Below are 27,195 nucleotides of genomic sequence, written 5' to 3' on the forward strand. Positions count from 1 at the left end.
ACCACATTTAAGAAAACAAAATAATGGGTGGAATTTCTAAACATCTTGCACTGCAGTAATTGTATTAACAGTAAAATGCTTACAATTAGAGACAGCAAATATGATGGGAATTGTGGCCATGAGTTAGGTCAAAAAAATTTAAACACATCATTAAAGAACATGGTAGTATTTTATACCAACGGGGGAAATCATAATCAACATAGCTTATTCTGCATTATGAATGAATGCAATAGTTCAAAGGTTATTTTTTCAAAGGGAGAAGTACTTCTATTTTATTGTGATGAATGCCAAAAATGAGAAAAATTAAGAAAAAAATATAGGCAAGAACAAAAGAAAAGTAAAAGGAAGGGCTAGCAGCTAGTGGAATTCTGTACTGAAAGTCTGTCCAAGCAAAACGTGTATACCCTGACATTGCCAAACCTACACTTGGGAATCAGAAGGACACCTGCACAGTCAGTCAGATGGATACCACTACAGCACACAAAAAGGAGAATTTATTCTAGTATAGTTTGTGTTCTTTAACTGTACTTAAGAGTTAAAATGTAAAAGGGAGATAAGGCCTTCATTTGATGAGTTTCAACTTTGTGTATGTAACAGAAGACATACTGCAGATACAAAAACCTGTTTTTAAGCAGTGTTGAAACTGAAAGAAGAGCAAGATCCAAACATATGTAACAAATTCTAATAAAACAAATATTACTAATGTTCTTGAAATATGTGAAAAAAGAGTATTACTAAGAAAGAGGGTCCCTACATAAGCTACTAAGGGTTATTTAGGATAGAAAAAAATAATACAAGCAGAGAATAATTTATACAAATTCAATAATATTTTTAAAAATTTGCAATGAGGAGATCAAAAGGTGTACGAAAAATCAGAAGATAGCATAACAACTGACTCAAGATAACTGTAGCACCGTCGCTACGGTGTTGATTAAAGGCTCCCATCACAGATACTCAGTCAAAGGTGACAATCCGGGCAGAAGAACAGCAAGTAATCACAGACACAAAGAATACTGTCAGAAGCTATGTAAGGATAAGGAACAGACGAGTGATATCGACTGAGCAGGTAAAACAGAACCTCCACCATTACAGTCTAAAGCAGCACATACTGCTAAAAGAATGAAGATTGGAAAAGTTCAAAGACAGGATGATGCAACAATAAAGCTTCTTGAACAGCGGCAGTAGAAAAGCTGCTTTCTATACTCATGAAGCCATGGGAAACTGCAGGGCAGCCAGGTTCTCAGAAAAGATCAAAGTACATTCTAGGACCTAAGAAAGCGTACTGGAAGAAACACACAACTACAGATCAACCTCATTGGTAATGCATGGAAGCAAGGTCATTATTCTACAAGAGGATTCAAAGATTAAAAAAACAACTCAATATCAGTGTGAATTGGTATGACATACACTTAGAAGACAGCCAAGGGAGAAACCTCAAGACCATGATCAGTCACATTCAAATATTTTAGTAATCACCTCTCTTGTTTGACGACTTCACTAAAGCATTTGACTCAGTGGGAAATGATTGGTTATGGCTGATGATGCTTGAAATGGGTTTTCTATCACACTTAGACCAGCTACTGTGTAAAACTTACACAGAGAATAATGTAAGAGTGGCTCTCAAACAATAAAGGTGTACAGGAAAAGGTGAGTGGTATCATCCTACCCAGCACTCTAGCAGAGGTGGCACAGAGGAAAGCATCAAAAAATTTTACAGGTCTGTGACTTTAGGTGTGCAGACTGTAAAACATTGATTACCAGCTGGTCTGAGGATCCACAGAACACATTGACATGGTATATATGCTAGGAGTGTAAATTCTCAGTTAATGTCTTTAAATAAAGAAGAGATCATTCGGTGGCATCAGCTGAAGAGTTTTTATATTTAGGCTCAAGTACTGACCAAAATAATTCCCACGAAAATAATATTTTAAATAAATTAACTACTAGAGAACCAAAAAAGACAAACATATCAACAATCTGGAAAAAAAACAGTCAGCATGAAAAACAGGAATCTGTGCTTTTTGAAAACAATAGCTTGCTCAAAAGCAACATACACCTATGAGAGTTGGAGGTTGAGAAAAAGGGGGGCTTCAGAGATTTCATTTTGAATGTTGCTTGTTTTAAAGAAAAAATAGCAGAGAGAAAGATTGGGGGTGGGAGGAAGGTAGTTATGGTAGATCAAATGCAACTGCCCCAGATTTCAGAGCTGCTCTAACTACAGTTTCAGCAACAATCTCATAACTGGATGTTAAAAAAGAGTGGTATGACGAAAGACCCCATCAATACGATTAACAGAGGAAATTACAAAACGTGGTCATGTGGTCAGGAGGGAAAAAAGAGCAACAGCCCAAAGATTATAACCAATCAAGAATGTATTGAAAAGAGGAAGAAGAGAGGAAGACCAAGAAGAGCACAGATAAATGATATAGACTGCTGGATTTAACTGCAAATCAAGCAAGCAAAAAGACTGGCAAAAAGAAACAAGTGTGGAAAAACTGGTTTATCATGACAGAAAGCTAAGAACTCATACAGATAAGAAAATGCCTCACACAGAAGTGCACAGAGAAGCCTCACAAAGTTCTAAGGTCTTAAATAAGAAGTATCTTTTCTTCTTTAATCTTCTTAGCCAGACATAAAAATCAACACAGCCTGGTCGTCCAGTTGGCCTGATTACATGGCTTCAATGCTGTGCAGAGATATCTGTGCTGTCATGGACAGCCCCAGCAGGAAAGCGATGCCAGCATGCAGGCCTATTTGGGTTAATGCAGTTTGCTTCTTGGCAGACCCACTAAGCCAGTGAGGACCGGAAAATTCTCTGCCAATTTTCTGTTCATGTGCTCTTTTACAGGCACTACTTTTGGCTTTATCTTCTAGCTAGCTTTTCCATGTTGGTTCTTCATCATATTGGTAAACTTTACATCAACAAATATCAGTTTCAAAAGACAGAAAATAGTATATGCAATGAAACAGCGTAATGATATTGGGAGTTTTCTGAGAGTAGGTAAATCCTAAAGCCTGCCACTCAGCTTCCACTAATCTCACTCTTACAGCTAGGACTAAATATCATTTGACTTTCTAGATCTCAACATTTTATGATCCTTGAAATTTTTAAGTATCCCACAAGTTGACAAAGAATGACTAGTTGAATATTATTATTTCATTTGAAAGAAGCATTTTATAATGTTTCACATACTATATTTTGCCTTTAACTGTAAAGCTTACTTAAAAAATTTAGGTTTCATTATTTCCAGTGACAGCTCTAGACAGCCATTCTGTCTCACACTTAAATTTGTACATAACAATATAACAAAACAAGCACTTTCCATGTGACTATAAATACAGAAGACAACAAAGTTAAAGGGGCTGGTGTGTTTAACCATGTCAGAGTGCAAGTCTTTAAAAGAAACCAACAAAAAAATTGCAATGCGCAGGTTTTCTTTCAAAGCCACAGAACTGAGTAGTTTTCTCTTTAACTATGGATAGATCCCATATAAAAGTATTCATTAATGCATGTATAAATTCCATACACATCCATTTATATTTACAATTTATACGTATAATATATACATGAATTTATGACTACATTATAGGAAAACTCTTTCTGTGACTTGGACTTACCCACCAAAGCCCTAAATAACATTTAATTGAATTAAATCAATAGTATTTTATAGTGATCATGAGTGGGTCCAAAGGAGTTCATATTGCCTCTATTACAAGTGGTATCTCCAAGGTTGTTTTTCCTTCCTTATGTTCAGCTGTATCAGAACTGTGACAGGTGTTTGTAGCAAGCACAGTCCCAACTGCACTATGGACATATTGAAAGAATTCTTGTCAATGTTTATGGACAACTTTCTATTAGAGTACTGATTTGGCTGGGTTTTAGCCATTCTTCGCACTTAGCATGGCCATTCGATTTATTTATAACTGGGCAAATAAGGTCTAACCTCATTTCCATCAGTATCTGGAACAGCTCCAGTGAAGCAGAATTAGTTACCCTTTTTTATATACCGGTGTAACAAAGTAGAACGTATGCCAGGAATTTGCCCAAAAGTATGCCAAAGTGAGTGACCTCGCTTGGCATTAGAGTTTCTTATGAATTATAGTATGTATATAATGAAAACATTTTTCAGCATACCTTCAATATCATGTTTGAATTGAATCATATGAAAAGAGGACATATCGGAAGAGTCCTAATCTAAGCTATAAGGATTTAATAACAATTTCTATAATGACCACAGGTCTCAAGGTCAAACCCCTCCCCCAAAACAACAGGTTAATTGATTCTTAATGATCTATTAATACAGTCCTTTTATTTTGATGGTTCTGCATTCAGGAATGTATTTAAGCAATTACCTAGATTAAAGTTCATTAATAGCCTCATTAAATTCTATAGGCCCCCTCTCATACTAGTAATTTTAAACATATTCTTGATTTGAGACCAGAGACAAGTAGACAAATGAAGTCAGCACAGAGACAGTTATGAAATTGCAACACTTTTTAAGAATGCTTTTGTTATCTGTTGAATTCAAGACATTTAACAACGTGAGTGAATCATGGATGGGGAGTGAAGCTCTAGTGGATCCTGATTACATTCTAGGAAGTATAGATGTATCAAAATAATAACACAGAAAATATCTAAAACAAGAAGTATACAGGCAAAGATATTTTACATGGCAAGCAATTTATGTGCAATGTGCACGTGCAACTTCCTTTCTCCCTCAACCAGGAATTGATGCAATCTGCCAATTATTTCAGATGAAAGCCACATTCCTTAACTCTCCTGCTGCAACAATCGAAGAAGCTAATCTGATAAGAAAGCAGACAATAAAAAGATCTACTTCATCCCCTAAAATTAAAATGAGCAGATGTGACAAGGCAGGTGTGAGACAAAAGAGCAAACATCAGGAGGATCAAATAACCAAAAGCCTTATAAATGAAAAAGCAACAAACCTGAGTAAAGAGAGAAGGATGATATTACATTTTTTATAATAAATAAGGGAAAAATATGTGACAGTAACAAACTGTATGAACTGTTTTTAATTTTTACCTATTCTTCTAAAATAGATTTGCATTCATCTCTCTTACCCAAACATCCCTGATTCTAAGAATTCAGAAATTTTATACATGTAAAGAAAAATTATTCTATTGAGACTAATGACCCTTATCTTCTTATTTATATACATCCATGAAACAATTTTCCAAGGATACAGTAGAGATGATATGTCTTCTAAGCGCCAGAATGAAAATAAAAATGCCAACTGAGTGTTATACAGCAATCAAACATATCAAGAGATTCTTTGGGATGTTTAGTTTGTCAATACATTCACACCATAGGCAGGCACAAGCAGAACAAGCTAGAGACATTTTAGCCCTAGCGCTGTCTGAACAGTGTGTGTATCTTATTATCACAAGTGCACCCTTTTATGAGTGGAGTTCAATCCCAGAACCCAAATTATATCCTGCTAGAACTCCAAGGCAAAACAGAAAGGCATCAGGACTAAAAAAAAAACATGTAGGATAGGAATTCTCAAAAAAATGTCGAGGGTAAGTCAAAGTAACCTCTCTCTTCTTTTGCAGTGATTGTTCACATGCACATCTGGGTGACTCTTACCAGTATAAACCTAACCTGCATAGATGACAAACATGAAGATTTCCTAGAAGAACAGTAACCGGAAAGACACATTTCAGAGAGCTGTATCAGGACTGTAGTTCCCACAAAGCATGCTACTTAGCAAAGGTGTGTACAAAACTTCAGACAAGTCTTGGGAACAGAGACATTCATCAGAGATGCTCTAAGGTTGCCTGTATTCTCCTGAAGAATGTTCAGGTCATGGATGCAGCTTGACCTTTGCAGAAAAGGCTTAATGCAGCCCTCATATTCAGTGCAACAGTCTCTGAGTCTAGTTAACTTAATGGCCTTTCTGCCATGGTAACAAAAAGGTTTAGCCTCTCCCAAAATGGCTTTACCCTATAGAGATGGAAATGGAAAGCACCACCAAAAATAATACATGAACTGATCTTTTTGAAACTCAGATGGCATAAGGTTTAGGGTTACAGTGAGCTGAAGAGTTTTTTGACTCAGTTGAAGAATTCCAATTGAGTGGTAGTTTGAGAAATGAACTGGGGATACTAGAAAAAGAACAGGTAAAGAAGGTGAGTTCTTATGATTTGAATCTCCAGCTTATCTAGTGGAGTCAACAGCCACCAAAGAGGACACTCACCATAGAGGAAGAGGACCATGAGACTCAAAGACTTTCCCATGAGAGATTTCAGCACCAAGCTGCAATTACATTAGGGCTGGAATGCTTCACTGAACTCTGAAAAGAGCAGTAGCTGTTAAGAAAACAGCAAAGAAAATGAGCAAACATGTCTTCCCGTGACACATCAGAAGTTGCATCTCCTCTTTTATTGACTTACCAGACATCAGCAAAAATTGAAGTCTTGCCTACAAAAATGTTCACCTTTCTCACTTCCACCTGGGGCGGTTCACAATTTCTGATGGCTTGGGCATTCAATTTACTCTCAGCAGTTATTTAAAATATCTCCACAAACTAATCTATTCTATGGTTGCATTTGGATTAAGTAAAGTTCTTCAATATTTTTCTTTCCTACTCCTCAATGTTAAGCTAGCCTTAGTCATATTGCATATATTGTCCAGCTGGCAGAGAATTTTGGCGTGCAAATACAGCTTAATTATTACTTAGGTGCTTAAATCCAAAACGTAAATCCCTAGAACACTTGCCCAGCTACTGCTTACGGTGTTGCTACCTAAAGTCCTTACAAGTTAGCATTGGTACAGGTTCTCTAGGTACCAGAATCCCACATTCTGGAACAGTGGGCCTGGAATGAGCCAATGCACACTTTTTTTTTTTCCATCTTAGTTTTTTAAGCTGATCATATTTTGCAAAATCAGAGTGAATTCCCATGCAAATCCATCTCTACATACACTGGCACTTTTTGGCCATGGAAACAACAACAAAAGGACCAAAGCTTGATTCCCAAAGGCTGGACCTCTTTTACTCAGATGATTCTTTATTTACTGATAGACATCCAATCCTACACCCAGGGGATAACGATTTTGAATCTAGGAATAGCAGACTGATATTATTCCAGTGCTCTGGATCCTGTGGCTCTTTGAGCCTGAATGTAAGGTATGCACAGGATGAATCCATATGTTCCTGCTGCTTTCCACAGGAACCTAAAGCAGAATATTTGTTCCTCAGCGAAGAAAACTACTAATCCAATCCACTTATACATGCACCCACATACATGCATAATCATACACACCGTGTATTTACCAATTGCAGTCATTAAGGAAATGTGCAGATTTCCTATCCTTTTCTTCCTATCTCTAGATATCCAGACATTACCATAAACCTTGGACTCATTCGGGCAGATGTGCAGAGCTGCCTGTAAGAGGCATGAAGCTTATGTAAATAATCTACCTGTCACAGTTTGTTCCCAAAGTCAAGTTTGCATCTTCAAATAAAAGCAGAATCTAAGCCCTAGCTTCTCAGGATTGTTAGGCCAATAAACAACTGAATTTTATAGGACTTGAAGCCCTTCAATGCCCCATATCTACATTGTTCAGTGATAGCAAGCTAGAGTGGATGGAAAGCATCTATGTTTTCTCCTTCACAGCATTATTTTTAAAACAAAAACAGGTGCACAATTTTTATTCTGCAGCTTAAGAAACCTTATGCCTATAGGCTCATTTGGAGTGCTTAACTGGGAAATCTACTATTTTTAATCAAAATTGTTTTAGGTAAGTGTTAAATGCATTCACTAACATTTATGTACAACCTACTCAGCACTGGAAGTAAAGCTTTGTAGTTATCTTGGGAGTCAAAACCTCCTAGATCTGCCAGAGAATTAATGTGCAACTTTGTGCAAGCGTTTAACCTACATGTCCTCTGGTTCAGAACTTTAAAATAGGGCTAATGTCAACTCTCAGATGTGTTGGGAGAAGGACTTCACTAACCTTTACATAAAGCACTCTGACATCCTGTATAGAGAACATATATTCTTGAATATTTATACAAGCCCCAATGAAAAAGCAGGAAATGCTCTGTATAGGCAGGTAAGACAAAGACCCTGACCTGAATGCTTACCCTCTAAAATAAATATGCACCAGGAAAGTGAGCATGCTTATGCTACCAAAGCCTTCCAACTTCTAAAGTTAGTTTTATTAAGACACAAGCAAAAACAAGGTGACTCTTGAAACAAAGAAAACTCAAATCTGTTGGGTATCACAGCACCTATGAATAACTTGATGTTCTCATAAATTGATTATTTTGCTCTCTTAAAAAAAGGGGAGAGGGAGGAAGTAAGGCAATGAAAGCTACACCTAAGCAAACCTGCACAACTAGATTCTAATTTCCACTTAACTGTGTAAAGATGCTGTTAATTCTAGAACTGCTGATAAAATCTTCCCAGTTCATACAGTCTGACAAAAATTCAGTATGTGTTTTAGCAGGCTAGTTGAGGGGGGTGAAGATGCAAGATGTCAACCAATCATGGTCAGAAAATAAGCCAGAAGAGAACACATCTATTTTAAAAAAAAAAAAATCATAATGAATCCCTTCTTCTTCTTGGTCAGGCAAGTATCTCAAGCCCTGGGGCCCTTAAGGTACTTGCTTTGATAATACATCTTACATAAGCTGGGCTACAGAAGTGACCCAAACTCTGACAGTACAACCTGCAAACTGAAAATAACATTTTAACATCAGAAGGGCAGTACTGTATCAGACAAAGGCCATGAGAGCCAATACCCTACCTCCATGAGTGGCAACAAGCACTTTTAAAGTAAAATTATTCTAACTCATTTAGCTTTTTAAGCAGAACTCTTCTGTCAGCTGCTTTTGGCCTATGGACTTTCTGACTTGGATGATGTTTCTACAAATTTAGCATTGCTTCACAGACATCTCTTCCATTAACTCACTTTTTAATTTCATCCAAACTTTTAGCATCCACAACATCTTTGCTCAGGGTTTCCACAGCTCAGTTACTTGTTGCACAGGGAACCATGCCCTTCTCTTTGTTTTGAAACTGGCTCTTACCACCTTCACGTGATCTACCTCATTCTTGTACTGAAATACGAGTATGAATAACTGATCCCAGTTTACTCTCTCCACTGGTTTTCATGCACCTCCATCAAATCACCATTGAGTTATCTTAGTATATGCCCCTTGACTATGTAACTCAGGAAACCAAAGAAAGGAATATGCAATTCACTTTCTAGTACTTCAAGAAAATGAGCCACCACTGTGTCATGATTTAAATTACCCCACAGTCCCCAGTGCCAGCACAGACCACTGCTGGTCACACACTATAACCCCAGCACAGTAATTTCTTTCACAGCCCTTTGGAGTGACCTTTCCTTCATTAGAAGCCCTGATTATTTGATGCATTTATACCTAACTTTTGACCCATTTCTCTGGTGATTTTGTTCTTCAGATTGTTTTCTGACAGATGAAATATGAATAAACCTGAGTTGCTTATCATAGAATTCACCCACTTTTCTAATTATGAGAAAGTTGTTAATGATTTATTGGATCTAGCTGCATATTTGCATTGCTTAGTGTACTTGAGAGCTTTGATTTAAAGACAGATTTAGACTAAACACAGGATGCAAGTCCTTCAGTGTTTCTTCTATCATTTAGTGGGAGAACTTTGAGCCACTTCCATGCAAAATAACAAACTACATTGAATTTTTTTGCGCAATATTATAAAATACGAATGAGACGAACATACTAGCCAGCTCCTCAAATACAGAATGGAAAACTGTGCTTTTTAGGCTGTTTGAGGCAAAGCTCTCATCTATGTCAGTGGCTATTTGTAAGATGGAGCGTCACAGAAACTGTGCTGGTGGTGTGGAAACAGCTTTTCTGGAAGGGCAACATCCTTGAATTTATAACGTCAGAGATACGCCTGTGTAATGAGCAGTTCTTTAACAATGCACACCAGTAAGAGATGCTGTTCCTAGCCAAGTTTAAAATATCTTTTAAGCTTCAACAAAAGTTGAATTTGCCATTTTACAGAGTTACACATCCCTTAACTGAAAATAAAGATTTACAAAAAACATTTCACAAGTCTTCAATAAAGATTAGCATTGTATTGCCATTTGAAATTTCTCCTATATATTTAATTCCCCAATAAACAATTAATGAATTCAGAACAGATTGGTCTGAAAATAAGTTTTACATGCCAACTGGCAGCCTTGCAAATACATATCTAAGCTATTTCCTCTTACTTATCTATATACTACAAATAGTTCCAAATCACTTAACTCCTTTATTCAGAAAAAAAAACCCCACCTTCAGCATTTGCAAACCAAATACATTTCATAATAACATAACATAATTTTAATAACTGGTGTCCCTGAAGTGCACTGTGTATCCACAGAAATGACGTACATGTTGTTATACCCACCCCCACCTAATATGTCTCTATGTGTCTCTTGCTGAAGCTAATACATCTTCTACTTCCATCTTTTCCAAAACTCATTAAAAAATAAAATTTGCATTATCAAAATTAAACAGGAAGGGAAATTTAGAGACACAGAAAGACACTATTCCTAACACTATTCCTAAAATTGTAACAGTAACTCCATTGACTTTATTGTGACATGTAAAAGAATCCAGTAAAAATGTAGTTGCCCACATAATAAGGTCTGCTGGGAACCTTCTCGTCTCCAGGCTGAAGAACCCCAACTCTCTCAGCCTTTCCTCATAGGAGAGGGGTTCTGTCCCTCTGATCCCTCCTCTGGACCCTCTCCAACAGGTCCATGTCTTTCCTGTGCTGAGGGCCCCAGAGCTGGATGCAGTTCTGTAGATGGGGTCTCACCAGAGCGGAGCAGAGGGGCACAATCCCCTCCCTCAACCTACTGGCCACGCTGCTGGGGATGCAGCCCAGGATACGGTTGGCCTTCCGGGCTGCAAGTGCACATTGTTGGCTCATGTCCAGCTTTTTGTCCACCAGTACCCCCAAGTCCTTCTCTGCAGGGCTGCTCCGAATCCCTTCATCCCCCAGCCTGTATTGAATCCTGAAGCATTGGAATAAGTTGCCCAGCAAGATGGTCAATGCCCCAACCCTGGAAACATTCAAGGTCAGGCTGGACGGGGCTCTGAGCAACCTGATCTAGTTGAAGATGTCCCTGCTCACTGCAGGGACTAGATGACCTCTAAAGGTACCTTCCAACGCAAAGTATTCTATGATTAACAGCTAGCGTTATACTTTTCAAGGGGAGACTATTCATTGTAACTCCAGTGGCTTTTTTGTTGTTAGGCACTTTAGCAATAAAATATACAGACAAGAGTGACTATAACCTCTGTTTGAGGAGAAAACATGGCCACAGCAGACACAATTATTTTTATCTATAAGCAAGAGAGAAGTATTGGTGTCTGAAAAATGAACATTTCATAAAAGATTCGCTCCAAGGTTGCCTGGTTTTCTCAGCTGTCTCTGCTCATCACAGCAGCTACTACAACTCTTGAGTTTTCCATCTGCCTTTTTGGCAGGAACCAAAGTGATAGGCCAGTATATTCAATTTTCTTTCATTCAGGAACCATGAGGAAGTCCCTGAATCTGACAGATTAAAAATAACTTAAACAACACTGAAAATATTTGCTTCCTCAAATTATAATTCACTTGTCTTCGATACTATGAACTGAAATGAAAATTGCCACATGGCTAAACTTATAGAATAAACCAAATATACCATGAATAGTTTCAAGCCTTCAAAGTTCAGCTTTAACCAACCGGATTTTAGGAATACGTAAGCAAAAAGATAAGAGCAGGGAAGACAGAGAAAAAAACTTATTGACAAATGACGGGTAAGCACAGTAAATGCTGTTTTAATACACTGGGTATTTTTTTTCTTGTTAGATATAATTTAGAAGGTGTTAATAGAATCCATCTGATTCTGGATTGCAATTTTGTATTATTATTGGGGGGTGGGATTTAATTAGTGATTTGGTATAAGTGTGAAGATTGGCACTACTCATCAGCTGCATACTTTTGCCTATTAGAAAGGAAGTATTTTGCTGGAATGTTGGCTCCCCCTTCCTTGACTATTGCTAACATCATTTGCAGGGTCCAGCCTTAGCATCTACCTCTTCTCACCCCATCCTGAAAAAATGAATTCAAAGGCAAGGTAACTTTGATATAATACTTTAAAGAGATTTTGCCCTTCTTTTCCCTCCTCATTATTGACTCCTAAGTTGGGCTGACCAAGCTAGAGGAGCCCTTTCTATGAACCAGCAACCAGCTGGAGTACTTTAGCAGTAATAGAAATGGTACAAAAGAAAAGTGTATCTTCCAGCTCCTATTCTACTACTGAAAAACAAAGACAAGCAAAAATCTGAAAGACTGGGGAAGCTTCTGTTCTACTTTGGTATTACACATCCTTACTTATTACCTTGATGTGAAATTTGTCCCTCACACTGTAACTTGGTTTCTTCTTGGATTCAGTTGCAGTAGAAGGAGTAAAGGGAATAACCTGCTCTGTTGTTGCTACATAGCTTATGCTTGAAAACAGGCATCTCTTTCTCTACAGTGAAACAGTTTGAAAAGAAATGTGGCCTTCCCCCAATATATGGGTGTTTCTAGATAGGGTCTAAACACACTCTGGTGTATGCTAGTAAACTACTGATGAAAAACAGTGAAAGAAACTTTCTAGTAGTCCTGCCAACTGCAAAATAAAGTCAGAAAGAACTGTGATATGGCACACTGACAAATGGTATCCTGTTAATATTTCAGATGATCTGTTTCACTCTAACTATTGAAGTAACTGTAGATAACTTTTATGTTATCTTGAAAAAGAAAATATATCTGAAAATCTAGCGCTTGTACTAGTAATCAGTATTTTAGAAATTCTGTCCTGAAATAGAACTAAGCTTCCTCAACATGGTTCTAGAAAGTTGGATGGAATACAATGTCTATGAAGGCAGACTAGTAAGGAAACAAATATTTCTTTTAAAAAAAATGTAAACCAATAATCCTTTTCTCTACAATAAAAGACACACACACATTATTACCAAGTTAGAAAATGATGATGTCCTGTTGTCTCTTAAATTTAGACAAACCAATAAAACCTTTCATTTATCTTTTACAGGTGGTGACAAAGAGGCTGAGGGTATCATAAATGAAACTACAAAATACTTACTTTGTGGCAAGAAGTCTTGAGGTAGTCCCATAATAGCAACTGAGACTATGAAAATAAGTTTTTAAAAACTATTAACTTATTGATGCTAAGCTGTTAAAACTTTTACACCCCACTCCTCCTCTTTTACACCCCCCCCCCCCCCCCCCCAAGTCATTCCTGAGACAAGTCTTTTTCTCAGGCCTAATGGATCAATTCTCAGCTTAGTCTCCTAGTTTTCTTTTTATTGAGACAAATACAAAAATGTCTCTGTGCTGCCTCAGGTTTTTTTAATAACTCTTCCTCAAATAGCATTTCTCCTTACTAATCTTAGTCGGCTTCAATGTAGTAAAATGCTATGTCTCCTGATTACTTCTCTCTCCCTCTGTCTCAGTGCCAGCATTATTCATTATTAATTACAAGCCTGGGAAATTTTAGTAGTTGTCATATGCAACACAGCCATATAAACTATGATAAATTCCTGTCTCCAAAAGTGCTTGCTTTACCTTACCTGGCTTACATAACTAAATCCTGACAGAAATAAGGAGTTATTGTGGAACTTTTGTTTCTTTTTAAAGTGTAAGAGTAATTTTTATTGAGCTAACCTATATGAAAATTACTTTGAAGTGTGTTTTGCCCATAATATAGTCTAAGATCATTCTTGTTACCCTTGAGCTCTACATTAAGTGGTAGTTTTAGAAACATAAAAATGTCAAACTACCTATACCTAACACCACAAAAAACCAAAGAAGATCCTAGAGAATGTGAAGTTTGACAAGACACAGCAATAGTTTTTACAGGACAAATAGCTACTTAGAAGTAAAGAGATGCTTCTGATTGTAGTATTACTTGAACACAACTCTGACTATTTCAATGCACACACCTTGCAAAGTCTAATTATTAATCCATGAATCTGCTTTCATAGTTTTACCCATTCTTCTGAGTCTCTCAGATGTCCATCTGCAAGCCTAGGCCTTGCATGCGTGAGAGGAAAAGCAGGTGGTACGTATTAGACATACAGACATAAGCACACAGTAGAACATGAGGTGATATTCAGTATTGCTGTATGTTAAGTGACTTCATGGCTCCATCCCCTCCTTCTCTTACACATACGTGCATTATGGTGCAGTGCCAAAAGCAGGTAACAAAGGTGCAATTTGGTCCAGCAGAAACCCTTGACAGAGGCATAGTTTTAGTGACCAAAGCTCTGTTCAAAAAAGTCCCAATCTTTCTCCAATAGACTGTGACTTTCAGGGGGAAAATGCAAGACAGTTTAAGGGGGATATTTTCTGCAGACAGAGCTGTACAGAAGTGACTGGTGCTGCACATACATTAGGAGCGCTTGTAGGGCAGACTCTTTCAAGAGGTGAATAAGATGAATAGCCCCAGCTGGAGGGGATGGAAGAAACCACACACAGGTAACTATGCCCATATTCATTTGGTTCAAAATACAAGTGTCCTGTGGAGACACACAACTTCCCAAACTCCCTGTTGTGGGGTATTTCTTTTCAGTGCAGCATGAATAAGAGATTTCCATACTCTGACTCACAGCGGGCTTACCCTAGAAGATGGCAGGGTGGTTTGCCACCTTTGCTGGGTGGCAACAGTTACTACAGCTACAACAATATTTTAAATTTTTGCTAGCCCTATTAGGTCAGGTGTGTAATGAGGCATGATATGTGCCTGCCATAGCAGTAGCAGCAAAAATCCTTACTGTAAATAGTTCTGGTGACAAAATTGTTTGTGCTGCTCTGACTTGTTTCTCTCTGATCAGGAATAATCCTAAACCTGTAAAGGAGCACCTCACATGTATCTCAATGGGACTTTCAAACATGTCCTCATGAAAGTTCTAAAAATTTTGAGCTACTCCATGTTCTTGTGCCCCTATGTTTCTGTCATCTTATTTCCAGTTACCTTGCCTTTTTTTCCATAGGCTTACACCTGCTTTTCCAGGTCCCAGTCCAGAACACCTGTTGTTTGCAACAGGGGTTGCTCCTTCCTTTTCCTTACTGTGAGTGACTTCTGCTACAGGCAGTCCAAGCAGAAGTTTGAAACTGTGCTCATGGCTCTCTTCCCACTCTATACCAGCCTTTCAAAGGCAGATCCTACTTCAGTGCTTTCCCTGGTCCTCTTCCTGCTCTTTGTGCAGAGTGTACTTCGTTTGTTCTTTGTTTCTATTGCAATTTCTCTAAAAGTTCCCCAGGACAGCCCCTCACCTGCTGCTGGGTGGGCTGTACGTGTTACACTGCTGGTTCCTGTTTGCTATTCAGGTGGAAGAGGTGATGAGGCCACATTATGCTTTGGGAGGAGGGAGGCTGCCTGTCCTTCCATGGGCATCTCAGGATTGGCTGCTACCCATGGTGGTATCTCAGGTGCTGCAGGTTTTGCAATATGCAGAAAAATAACTGATATCTCAAATACTGCCATGTAGCCATTTGCTTTCAAAAAGTCAGTACTGCAATAAATAACAATGCTGACTGGTTTTTGTTTTAATATTAATTTCTACCATTCAGATACCTGATATCAAACAACTGAGAAGGTACTTACTTGTGTCATAGACGAAGTGGAGGAACTTTGGCAGCAAGTGGGCTAGCGTCAGACCTGGAAAGAGTAACTTCCCTTTCCTTGCAGTTGAGTGAGACTCAAGAGACAGTCAGGTGCTGAGGTAAATTTGAGCAACTTCAGTGGAGGCAGCCTATTTTCACAGGTAGAGGACATGGTTCCCAAGATTCTCTGAAGAAGTCTTTAACTGTCTCTTCAGAGTTTGTTTATTGATAACTCTGTGACGACACATTTTCATGTACTACTAACTCCCATTTGTTGAGTTATCAATACATATTGAAAACAGCAACTCACTGAGAAATTCAATCCAACAACTTTTCCTAGGGAAAAACAAACAAACAAAAAAAGTCAGCTAGGATCTAAAGAACCCTAAGTGATGTGCTCTTACTGTGAGCTTTGCTGTTACTGGCTATGCTATCATATTGCATAGTCCTCTCTTACGATAAGACCACAGAATAGTAGGTATAGCAGTTTGCTAAGCTTCACAACATGATTTACTCTAACTATAGCAAATGAGTACTAACTATCTCAATTTCACAGCAGTTTATATGATGTGTATCTATTAAAACAGCTTGGCTTTTTATTGTTGTTTCTAATAACTCAATAAAATCCCTCAGTATTTATTATTAAGAAGCTATATTACAGTGATCAAGCTCTACAATTCTCAGTCCCAAGCCATACTGTACTGCTATAGTTTCTACAACACAGTTTATAACCACACTTTACTTAGCTTACTGAAATTTCATTGGATATGATCCAGTCTGTAACCAAACCTTAATAGCTATGACTAGTTTCACATAGGACACTTGAATGCCAAAACCAGATGGCTAGATATTTAGTCTGACTTTCTTCACAAGTCAACTACAGAATTTCACTCAATATTCCTGCATCAAAACTCTAACTTTGGTTGAGATAATTCATAAGACACACCCTCTGCCCCCTTTGGTGAGGAAGTCATTTGGAGGGGCTGAAAGGATCTCTTGAGAAAGCTGTCTTAATCACCGAAGACTTAACATTCTTGCTAATTCCTGTCCCGCCCACATATTTCAAACCTTTGAAGTACAACCTAGTTGTATTGTTAGTACTTATCTCAAACTGCTACACCCATCACCTTTTCTGCCAAACTTTTTATTATGTAGATCAGGCATTTACACTATGACAATTATGAGTATTATCTGGACAAATTTCTTCTGTAACAGCTGCTCACAGTCTTTCTGGTCCCAGTTGTGTAAATTCTCCTGCATGTTTGTACAGAGCATTTTAAACATGACGTATTTCTGCGATACATCTTGATAATAGGAGCATCACTTATGTTAGACTGAATGGGAATGTTAAATAAATTAGCTTTCTTCCATCTAACCTTACCTCACAGTCAGGATTTGCCTGAGCTGGGTCAGTGGTAAGGCTATTGTGAGGCCTGTATTGTTGCAGAATAAAGTATCATGCAAGCACATGATTCTTTCATGCATTATTTTCTTTTGTAAGGAATGATACTATATTGTATTGACTTTGTCCCTGGAGCTGAGCTAAGCAGCACTCTGAAATGAACTGGACAAGCAGGTCACTGCTTTTCAAGCTGTTATTCCAGATTTAAATGTATCTGTCTCAGTCACAATTTCTTTGTAACCCAAAGCCACTAGGAATTCACTTTGAAAAGGCAAATCAAAACCGAGCGTATGTCTACAACGCACATGGTAGTACAGCGAGGGCAGGCTACTGCTGACTGGGTCATCTGCACACAAGGGTGTTAACGTGTTAGTCATGTGCTGTGTCTGTGCTCACAACTCCTGCCTCTCACGGGGGCTTATTAACTGTAGTGCAATGCCATCTTGACATCGTCAGCTCCAACTTCTCTGCAGCATGCACCACAGTGATCTTGAATGTCAGCACAATCAAATAAATTCTTTGTCTCAAACAATCAAATGCAAATTTGTGCATGAGGGTAAAGTTACTTAAAGAAATCAGCTTGCCTCACCAGAAATATTAATGCATTAGGGGAGTGTCACAATAGATATTAAAAGAAAACAGATTTGAAATTCAAGATTTTTAAAGTAAAATATGCTGACCAACACCAGAAAAGAATGAGAATTCCCAATAATTAAAAATTCTTATTGTTGGTAAATGTTTGACACTGAAATTTTTAAAATAATCGTTGCTTACTCTTTATCCTCCATTTTTTTTTACAATAATTGACCATTTTATTTCAATGCATGAGAGATCTAGGAATTATCTACTAGAATGGAAAGAAAAAACTTAAAAATAAATATATTTCTACATTTAGATAAACTTAATAGCTTGGACAGAATGCACATAGGGACAGGGTAAAAGACTCCTAAAGCATTTAGATATGTTGTCTATCTTTAACTGCCAAACGTTCAGATCTAACAAAGTTTGGATAAGTTGCCATGACTGCAAAAAATCTGATATGCTGAGTTACTGAATTCTGCATGAAGGTTAATGTATTGCTGCAATAAATTCACATGATACGGAAAGCCTAGAAGGACTCAAAAACTTATTTTTTGTCATCCTTTGCTTTAATTCTAAGTCTGACTGAAGAAAAAAAGGAAACTTTACTTAGAGCCACTAACCAGCTGATGTAATGCATTGTTCCATACAAATCATTATTAAAGAGAAAATAAGATTAGAAAAATTAAGTAGTTACTGGTTTATATGGTTCAGAAAATTACTTTCAGTTGGTTTGGAATCGAAGATTATTAAGCTTACTGATAACACATTGCAATCAAGTGGCAAGAAATATGTCCTATTTTTCAAATTAATTACCAATATAACCTTCAACATGTAGCATTAATAATGATTTACTAAATCTTCCTGTCATGGTTTTAGCTGGGACAGAGTTAATTTTCTCCACTGCAGCTGGCACAGTGCTGTGCTTTGGACTTAGTATGAGAATAATGTTGATAACACACCGATGTTCAGCTGTGGCTGGGCAGTGCTTGTACTAGCCAAGGACTTTTCCAGCTTCCCAGGCTCTGCTGGGGGCACAAGAAGCCGGGAGGGGAGGGGGCACAGCCAAGAGAGCGGATCCAAACTGGCCAAAGGGATATTCCCTATCATGTAACGTCATGCCCAGTATGTTAACTGGGAGGGGCTGGCCGGGGCAGGCTGGCAGAAAACACAGCTCGGATACCGGCAGCGTCAGTCGGCAGGCGGTGAGCGTTGTATCGCTTCTGGGGTTTTTCTTCTCTTTTCCTTTTTATATTTTCATAACAATTACTATTCATATTATTTTATTTTATTCATTAAACTGTTCTTATCTCAACCCACAAGTTTTTTTTTGCTTTTGCTCTTCCGATTCTCTCCCCCATCCCACTGGGGTGGGGGGAGTGAGCGAGCGGCTGCGTGGTGTTTAGTTGCCGACTGGAGCTGAACCACAACACTTCCTAATTGAAGTATAGCTCTAAATTGACAGTTTTCTGCAATGCTACTGAGTGTAATGTGTTTCTTCAAATATTTACTAATACAGTTTTTAACAGTCTTTTGACCACCACTTAAAACCGGAGAGGAATACTGTCTTTTTTTCTGTTACAGTATTTGATAATGTTAACAATAGTATCTCAGAGCTAAAGAAAATGCATTTGCTGGCAGCATTTCTAAGAAGTTACATGCAAAAATGGAGTTGTTTCCTTGCATTGGAAAGTTATAATCCTCCAAGTCAAATGTGAACAATAATCCTAAATGTTGTACAGCAGTGTTTGTCTGGCAGGTATGAGTATGTGTTCTGAAAGTATTTTAAAAAACAGTTAGCAGTTAAAAAAACACTGACAAAGAAACAGTAATTCTAACCTTTTTCATAGGCAAGTATCTCACAAAACATGATTCCATACTGTTTCCAGGTCATATTAGGAGTAACTGGGGTTTAACAGTTCAATCAAATTATCTTTATATTTGTTTCATTTGGTGAAGAGATGTGACAATCCTATGTGTTTGCTTAGACAGATAAAAAAGCACTTTTATACACAAATCTACCCATCTATTTGCCTTAAACGTGCTTCCTCCTCTCCTCTGATTTATATCATACAATTGGTTGGTAGTAAAGATGGGATTCATAAAATAAAAGTCCAGTTGATATGAAGAATCTGACATTACAATCTCACACAAGTTGGGAGAAAAAAGATAATGCTATCACCAAGACAATGAAGCAGATGCAAGCCTTGCTCTGCCATAGACGTATTCTATAGCCTTGGTCAAGTCTCTTTTTGTCATAGCAGTTTAGACTATATTTCCTTGATGATAAATACTATGCTATGATTTACCTCTGTAGTCCTTTGCTCAGTATAGTCTATAAGTTGAATAAAGTAGATTATTACTATTATTTGCTAATGGGAAGCACATTCTCGAGGATATATTGTCAAATACAGTATGCAAGGCCACTAACCTCAAATGGACACAACCGTGACAAAAGCATCACACGCTATTGCTTTAAGCATGTGGGGTGATCTAAAGACAACCATGGAATATGAAAAGTAGCAAGTAACGGCACTGTAAAATGGAGGGAAAAGATCAATACTTATATTTGTAGTAAAAATGAGCTTTCAGGGATCTCACCACTGCTCTTGAAAAGTCCACAGATTGTAGGTGTAATAACGATGATAAGGAAAATACTGAAACAAATAGACAAAGGGCACCTTGGAACAGTCAAACAGAGGAGCTAGTGAAAGCCTGCGTACGACCCCCATCAATAGTGACATCAAAGAGCTAGTGAGTAGATGTGTAATGTGTCACACACTGATTCCCCACAGGATGAAGAAACCATATTATGTGAACAACTAAAATTCCATGGAAACAAGTTGGAATTTTAATGTTTGGGTTGAAAAACACGATCAACAAATGGCTATTAATTTTTTTTTCAGCATAGTCTCAATTTAAAGAATTACAGCTGCATTATAATAGTTAAAAACATTAGATCTCTACGTATCACAGAATTCTGAGAACAGTAATTATCACCAGAAAACATGTTCATAAATAGTAAAACATATGACAATTCTTAACACAAGATCTAGCTGAGACACTCTCAAATTTAGAAGTTTGCTGAATAAGTATATATTTTTCAAAAAGAAAGCAATGAGTATGAGCAAACATACATATGTAGTATTACCGTAAGACTGTATCTGTAACGTGAAACACCAAGAGCTGTATGAATATTCAACTACCAACCTGCAAGCTAAATAGCAAGTCTATGATAAACAGAAAAGTACTAGCACATATATAAATAAGCACACAACACAGCACAACAAATAAAAAAAGCTCTTTTAGCAAAACAGAGTAAGGCTGTATGAGGCAGTTTCTACAGTACGCAACATAAGGCAATCTGACACACAGACAACAAGCCTATTTATCATACTGCCTCCACAACTCTACTTACATTTAAACATCAGTCCTTTGAAATTTTTTTTTTCAATTTATAGATGCAACTGTAGCAAAATTAGTGGTTCCAAAAATCAGTTTTTAACAGGATGTTTTTAACTGTTTATTTACTTCCTTATGAATTTCAATTTGATTTTGAGGAGGTAACTTACAGACTACTTTAAGTGAAAACTCTAATCCAAAAAAAAGCCCCTCCAACTTTATGAAACTCTTGAAGAAAATTACTTAATGATTGCCAGGTACTCTTCTTAGCAGCCAGCTAACTCCTACTGCTGTGCTTTTAACCAGCCAGAAGAATGGAATACATTTGAAGGGTTAGTTTTTGTTGTTCTTTTTTTACATATCCTAGCTTCTGCATATGAAAAATATATCTCAGAATGCTGATGTAAAGTAAAAGAGGTATTAATCTCCATAGAGTAAAACTATGGAATAAACATGTTTGTGTAAAAAATGTAAGAGAGACATTTAGAAGGGGATAGAAGGAAAGAACTCTCAGCTAAATAGTCTAGAAAATGTATCTGTGTTTTGACACTGGTATCAATAGTACAATAGTGATATACAGAAATTTTGGTGCACTGGAAGTTTGAAAAGTAATTACACAGGTGCAGCAAAACCATAACAAGTCTGTTGAGTTCAGAAACTACTGATGACTTAGGATCATAGGATACCTCAGATTGGAAAGGACCTGAAGAGGGCTCTAGTCTAACCTCCTGCTCAAAGCAGGGTCAGCTGTGGGGGCAGACCAGGTTGCTCAGGGCTTTGTCTAGTGGTGACATGGAAATTCTCAAGGATGGAGGCTGCACAACTCTGTCTGGGTGACCTGATCCACTGCTGGGCTCTCCTCCTGCGGATAAATATTTTCCCTGTCGCAAGGCTGAACCTCTCTCGTTCCAGCTTACTCCTGTTGTCTCTCACCCTCCCACCACGTGCCGCTGTGCAGAGCCTGGTGCCATCTGCTTGTTGACCTTATTTATATTGGAGGGGCTGCTGTCAGGTGCCTCTGCAGCCACCTCTTCTCCAGGCAGAACAAGCCAGCTTCCCTCGGCCTCTCCTCACAGGGCAGGTGCTCCACAACTTGACAGCCCTCTGCTGAACTTGCTTCTGTTTATTAAGTCTCTGCATTTGCCCATGTTGAATTCCTTAAGGTTTCTATCAGCCCCTTCCCTGCTTCAGCAATGTTTCAGCTACAGTTCCTAAACTCCATATTGGCATGAAATACCGAAAAGTTACACGACATTTTTCTTTATCACAAAACATCATTCTGTGAGATGACTGTAGCAATTTGTATACAACCAGAGCTGGTATGATGAGATGAGATGGTAGAAGAATAAATATAGAATTTCTGTGTCACACAGAGAACCACCACAATATCTGGCCTTAAACCTCGGGTTATTACCACATAAAAGTCTTGCTTTGTACTGATGGGCATGCATTAAAATGTTATCCCTAGGTTATGCATATACGGTTGTATGAACTGATTATTTTCACTACCACCACATCTTTTCTACCATACTTCAGATTGTTTTATTAACTATAAATTATAATTATTTTTGTAATTTACTGCTACAGCGTACGCGCAGAAAGCATTAATTGAATTTTTAATTTTAGAAGACCGGTGTTTAAGTAGCAGCTTCCTGAAAAACAAAATCACCATTTTTGTTGAGGCTGTTTTCTTTAATGATTGCCCTCAAGCATGCTTTTTGTATTTTTCTTAATTGTAGGTCATTTTCTTAAAGTTATTAATCTTATTTTATATAATGGTGTATAATGGCTGCATTCCTCATGGCACCTCATAAATATTTCACTTCTTGCTGAACTTCTATATGGAATATACCAAACAGTTTTCTTTTTTGAATAGAATATAAAGAATATTGTAGTGGAACAGATCAGAATTTTTCTTACCAAGCAAAGCCCTTGCTAATGAACACAGCAGTTCAGCATACCTGCTCAAATACACAATAATTCTAAAATTATTATTTCATTAATTTTAATTAATTTATTAATAATAAATTAATGAAATAAAAATTTGTAAATAAAATACAACAACTCTATGTATATATTAAAGGATTTTTTCTAAAACTGAGAGGTTTAAATCTCTATTGACTTTCTAATAGGATTTATCATTCTTAAATATAAAGATGCTTTGGAAAAGCATCTACTATAAACTACATTGTTTTCATCAGTTCTGGAAAAATAGTTTATTCTTTTTTAGTATTTTGTCATTTAATATGGGTTTTTTCTAAAGTTATTACAAGAATTATGTGGAAGGTAGAGGTATTTTGTTATGCACTTTACGAACGCAGAATAAAAGACTGGCTCTGAACTATGACAAAGCTTGTAGTGATAAGACCAATTTTACACAGGGAAGACTGAGGTCAAAGTTCTAGTCCATGACCTTAGCAGCAAGAGTTTTTTGGCACATGCACAATTCTTACTTGAAATGATAGAATTTGAAAGGAACATTTCACAAATGCAATGATACTCACATATAGATAGAAATTATTGAATAGATTTATTAATCAATTAATTTGTGTACAAAATTCCGAAATTATCTTGACAGATTCTTTACAATCGTTCGTAAAATGGTATTCTGTTCCTTACTGAGTAGCTTAGATAACAAGAGCAGTGGGAATTTCGATATACACATTTTGTAGTTCACAGTTGGAACCTGCCCAGGCTACTTGTGAAAATTCGCATGAGAGAAACTGGTTCCCCAGACAGACGTGAATAGTAAATACAGAATTATTTCAAAGCACTCAACTTTAATTAGATTAAAAATCCACATGCATATTCACAGTAATAAATTGAATTATTTGCCCATGTCTTTGCTCCCTAAGACTTTTCACACATATAATTCTCACTAATGTATCTGTGTTTCGACAGAAGGAGGAAATGGGTTCTTTTCTGCGAGGGTTGATGTGAGCATGGCAGGCTATGTCATATCTTTCCATCTTATACAACTTCTGGAGCTATAATCTTGATTAAGGAATCTCTCATTTTGAAGCATCCAGAGCAAAATACCTTAACTGTGGTTTTTGCAGGTGTTTAGAAGAACATAGCCTGATATGCAGATATCAGAATTAGTTTCCAGTGCTGGTGCAATTGGAAAAACAAAAACAAAACCATACTTCTATTGAAAACTAATTTAGAGTGTAGTTGCTGAGAGATAATAAACATGGGAACACCATTTCTAAGGTAAGTTTTCAGTGCAGAGGCAAATTTAGTAACTTTTTGCATTGCAAGAAGCTTGTTGGGGCACTAGTGCAGAAGTACCTTTCAATGAGGCAAATGAGTACGCAGATAGTTTTAGATTCAGTACTGATGTTGCAATAGCAAGCAAAGAGGCAGAGCATTGATGGTGATGAATGAAACCTTCCCATAAACTCATGGGAAGGTTTTCAGCTATTGTTTATTGCCTAGCTTCCCTCTTTACACAAGCTTTCACTTGGGTAATCCCCCTTTGTTTGCCACCCACTAGACCGCATATAAATATGGTGTCCAGTTTTGGGGCTTCATAGTAAATGAAAGACTAGATCAGCTGGGTGAGTTTGGTGGATGCCCACCAAGGTGGTCAGGGGCTGGAGCACCTGCCCTGTGATAAAAGGCTGAGGGAAGTTGCCTTGTTCTGCCTGGAGAAAAGGTGGCTGCAGAGGCACCTGACAGGAGCCCCTCCAAAACCTATGAGGAGGTCTTCAGGAAGATGCAGCTGAGCTCTGCACAAGGTATTCTAGTTTATACACAATGTGTTCTATCCTACAAACAACATTTCTGAAATTACAGTTTGAATAGAAGAAAAAGAAAAGACACCCTTTGTAGACACTATCTCGAATTTTCTACCATTGAGGTGTAAATGCAGGACACATGCCTGAAATACAGGTATGAATATTCTGTCAGCAGATCAACTGAGGATGTTAGTAAGCATCTCTTCTGGCATCTAGTATGTGTATTGAATGCTACTTCCCAGTAAATCCAGAAGTTTTGATTAGTGCTTCATGGTAAAATTACCTGACGACTTTTGGGAAGGCCTGGAAATGACACTAAGAGGTGAACACTCCTATAAATTACAGATTCTAAGGGAAGAGTAAGTATAATTTTAGCATATTTATGCAGAGGCCAAATGATCTTCCTTCACCTAATATTACGCTGAGTTCATCTCTAATGCAGAAACAATGCTTTGTTATAATGCAATTGCCCACATAAAGAAGGTCCTTTGCAACTTGCTATCCAGGGTGTGTATCAACAGGAAGCAAATCTTTATAAATGGGCTACAGGAAAAATTAAAAGCAGGGCTTTGAACTGATTGTTATGGATTTTTACCTGCTGAGAACTAATGCAATCATCTGATGCAGACATAGATGTGTGTCCTACAGTATGAGAAATGAAAATGACTTGTTTCTTCAACAGAATTACTTCCCACAGTGGCACCATTCCAAATGAGAAGTTTTTGATCAAGAAATTCAAAACATTTGCTAGCCTTCATTCTTTTAACTGGGGAGAAGTTTCTGAAAAACTCATTTGCATCAAAGCATACAGCAGATCAATTTTACAGCACCTGGAAAAAACGATGATAGGATTTCAAGATCCTGAGATGGTGTCTTAGAAAGGGGATGGGGAAGGAGGGGAAGGAGGAGTAGATTGAAGTTTTTTCAAGAATTAGAAAGTATAGCCATAGACTAGGATATTAAAAGCCTGTCTTGCAGAATTTATAGACCGCCATTAGGATTTAAATCTGTCAGTCTATCTTTGAAAAGATATTTGACTGGAATTATGGGTGGTGGATCTGTATGTAGGACTAACAGCTTTCAGCTCTCTGGCAGAGCTGTCTCGCTGATGAGGTATTTGATGCTGAGGACCAATTAATTACTTCTGGAGCATATGCTAAGAAGGGACTGGGGCACAGAAACATAATAGTTTGCAGAAAAGTAAGGCTGTAGGGAGGATTCTTCCTTGGAAGAGTCTTGGAATATTTCTAATGGCCTTAACACAGTTACAGGATGTTATAGAGGATGCTTTGCAGGGTGCAGTGGCTCAAATGCTTTGGAGGAAAATGGGTTCTTCCCCTCAAGGGGCACAGTATTCCACCTGAAATGAGGCCTGAAATTTGAAGGTAAAAGCATCCTCTCAAAGCAGAAGCTGTGGATCTTGCTGTGATTTCAGAGCTATGGCTACTTTGAAGAGTAACAATGAAGTCTGTATGTGGAGTTGTCTGATGCTGGAGGCCTTTCTTATTGCTGCTGGAATGAGGCTTTAAGGGGTCCCTAGTAGTTAAAAAAACTTGGTGGCCAACACGAACAATAGTGATGTAGAAGTGGGAAGTGGCAGGAAACAGTAAAGAGTTTTAGTCAGTAGATGAGAATAGAAGGTCTACACTGCTTGGCTTCTTTTTGTGACAAAAGCTGACACTAATAAAGAAGTTAGGCTAGCTGAAGAAGAAATCTGTATACCCTCATTCCTATCAAAACTTTAAGAGACAGAGCCTCAAAATGCTATGTTTTATTGGAACACACAAGCAGGCACAGCCTGGTGATACATAATGTTCATTAAAAAATGAGATTATTTCAGAGACATCCTCTGACGTTGCTAGTCCTTCTGATAATTACAGGAGGAATGTTCTAACAACACCCTCCTGCAGCCAAGGCAGCACATGGTGTGCCACTACTAAAACAATATAGTCTGAAGGAATGCCCGTTTAACAAAAGGGAGTTGAGTGTTTATGAGGAGAAAGAAGATATAGGAAAAGATGAGAACGGCTTGAAACCACAAGTAATCTCAGATAGACTTGTCTTCTGTGCTGATATGGGAGCTGCATGTAGAAAATGCATTATACTGCTGTTTTCAACAAGCAGATCCAAAAAGAAACTCATGGATTTGGTGAGTAGCATTTCCTGCTGCATGTTTTCTCTGAATGGGTAGCTGAGACTGGCCCTTGTCCCTTCCTTCCTGGTGTACTGGTTTTGGCTTGGATAGACTTATTTTTCTTCATAGCAGCTATAAGCTGGTACATTTTGGATCTGTGATGAAAACAGCGTTAGTAAAACAAGGATGTTTTAGTTACTGCTGAGCAGTGCTTACACAGAGTCAAGGTCTTCTCTCCTCCTCACACTGCC

At 37.8% G+C, this 27,195-nt stretch overlaps 1 long non-coding RNA gene across 1 annotated transcript in view; it reads right to left on the reverse strand.

Annotated features, from left to right (window-relative positions):
- The window catches only part of LOC142064616 (uncharacterized), a 69,432-nt gene extending 53,410 nt beyond the window's left edge, over positions 1–16,022 (reverse strand). Inside the window, exon 1 of the long non-coding RNA XR_012663167.1 lies at positions 15,689–16,022. This is a non-coding gene — a long non-coding RNA (uncharacterized LOC142064616). The remainder of the gene's footprint in view (positions 1–15,688) is intronic.
- Between the last annotated feature and the right edge of the window lie 11,173 nt (positions 16,023–27,195).

The sequence above is a fragment of the Phalacrocorax aristotelis genome, chromosome 14 (assembly GCF_949628215.1).
Source record: "Phalacrocorax aristotelis chromosome 14, bGulAri2.1, whole genome shotgun sequence".
Lineage (NCBI taxonomy): Eukaryota > Metazoa > Chordata > Aves > Suliformes > Phalacrocoracidae > Phalacrocorax > Phalacrocorax aristotelis.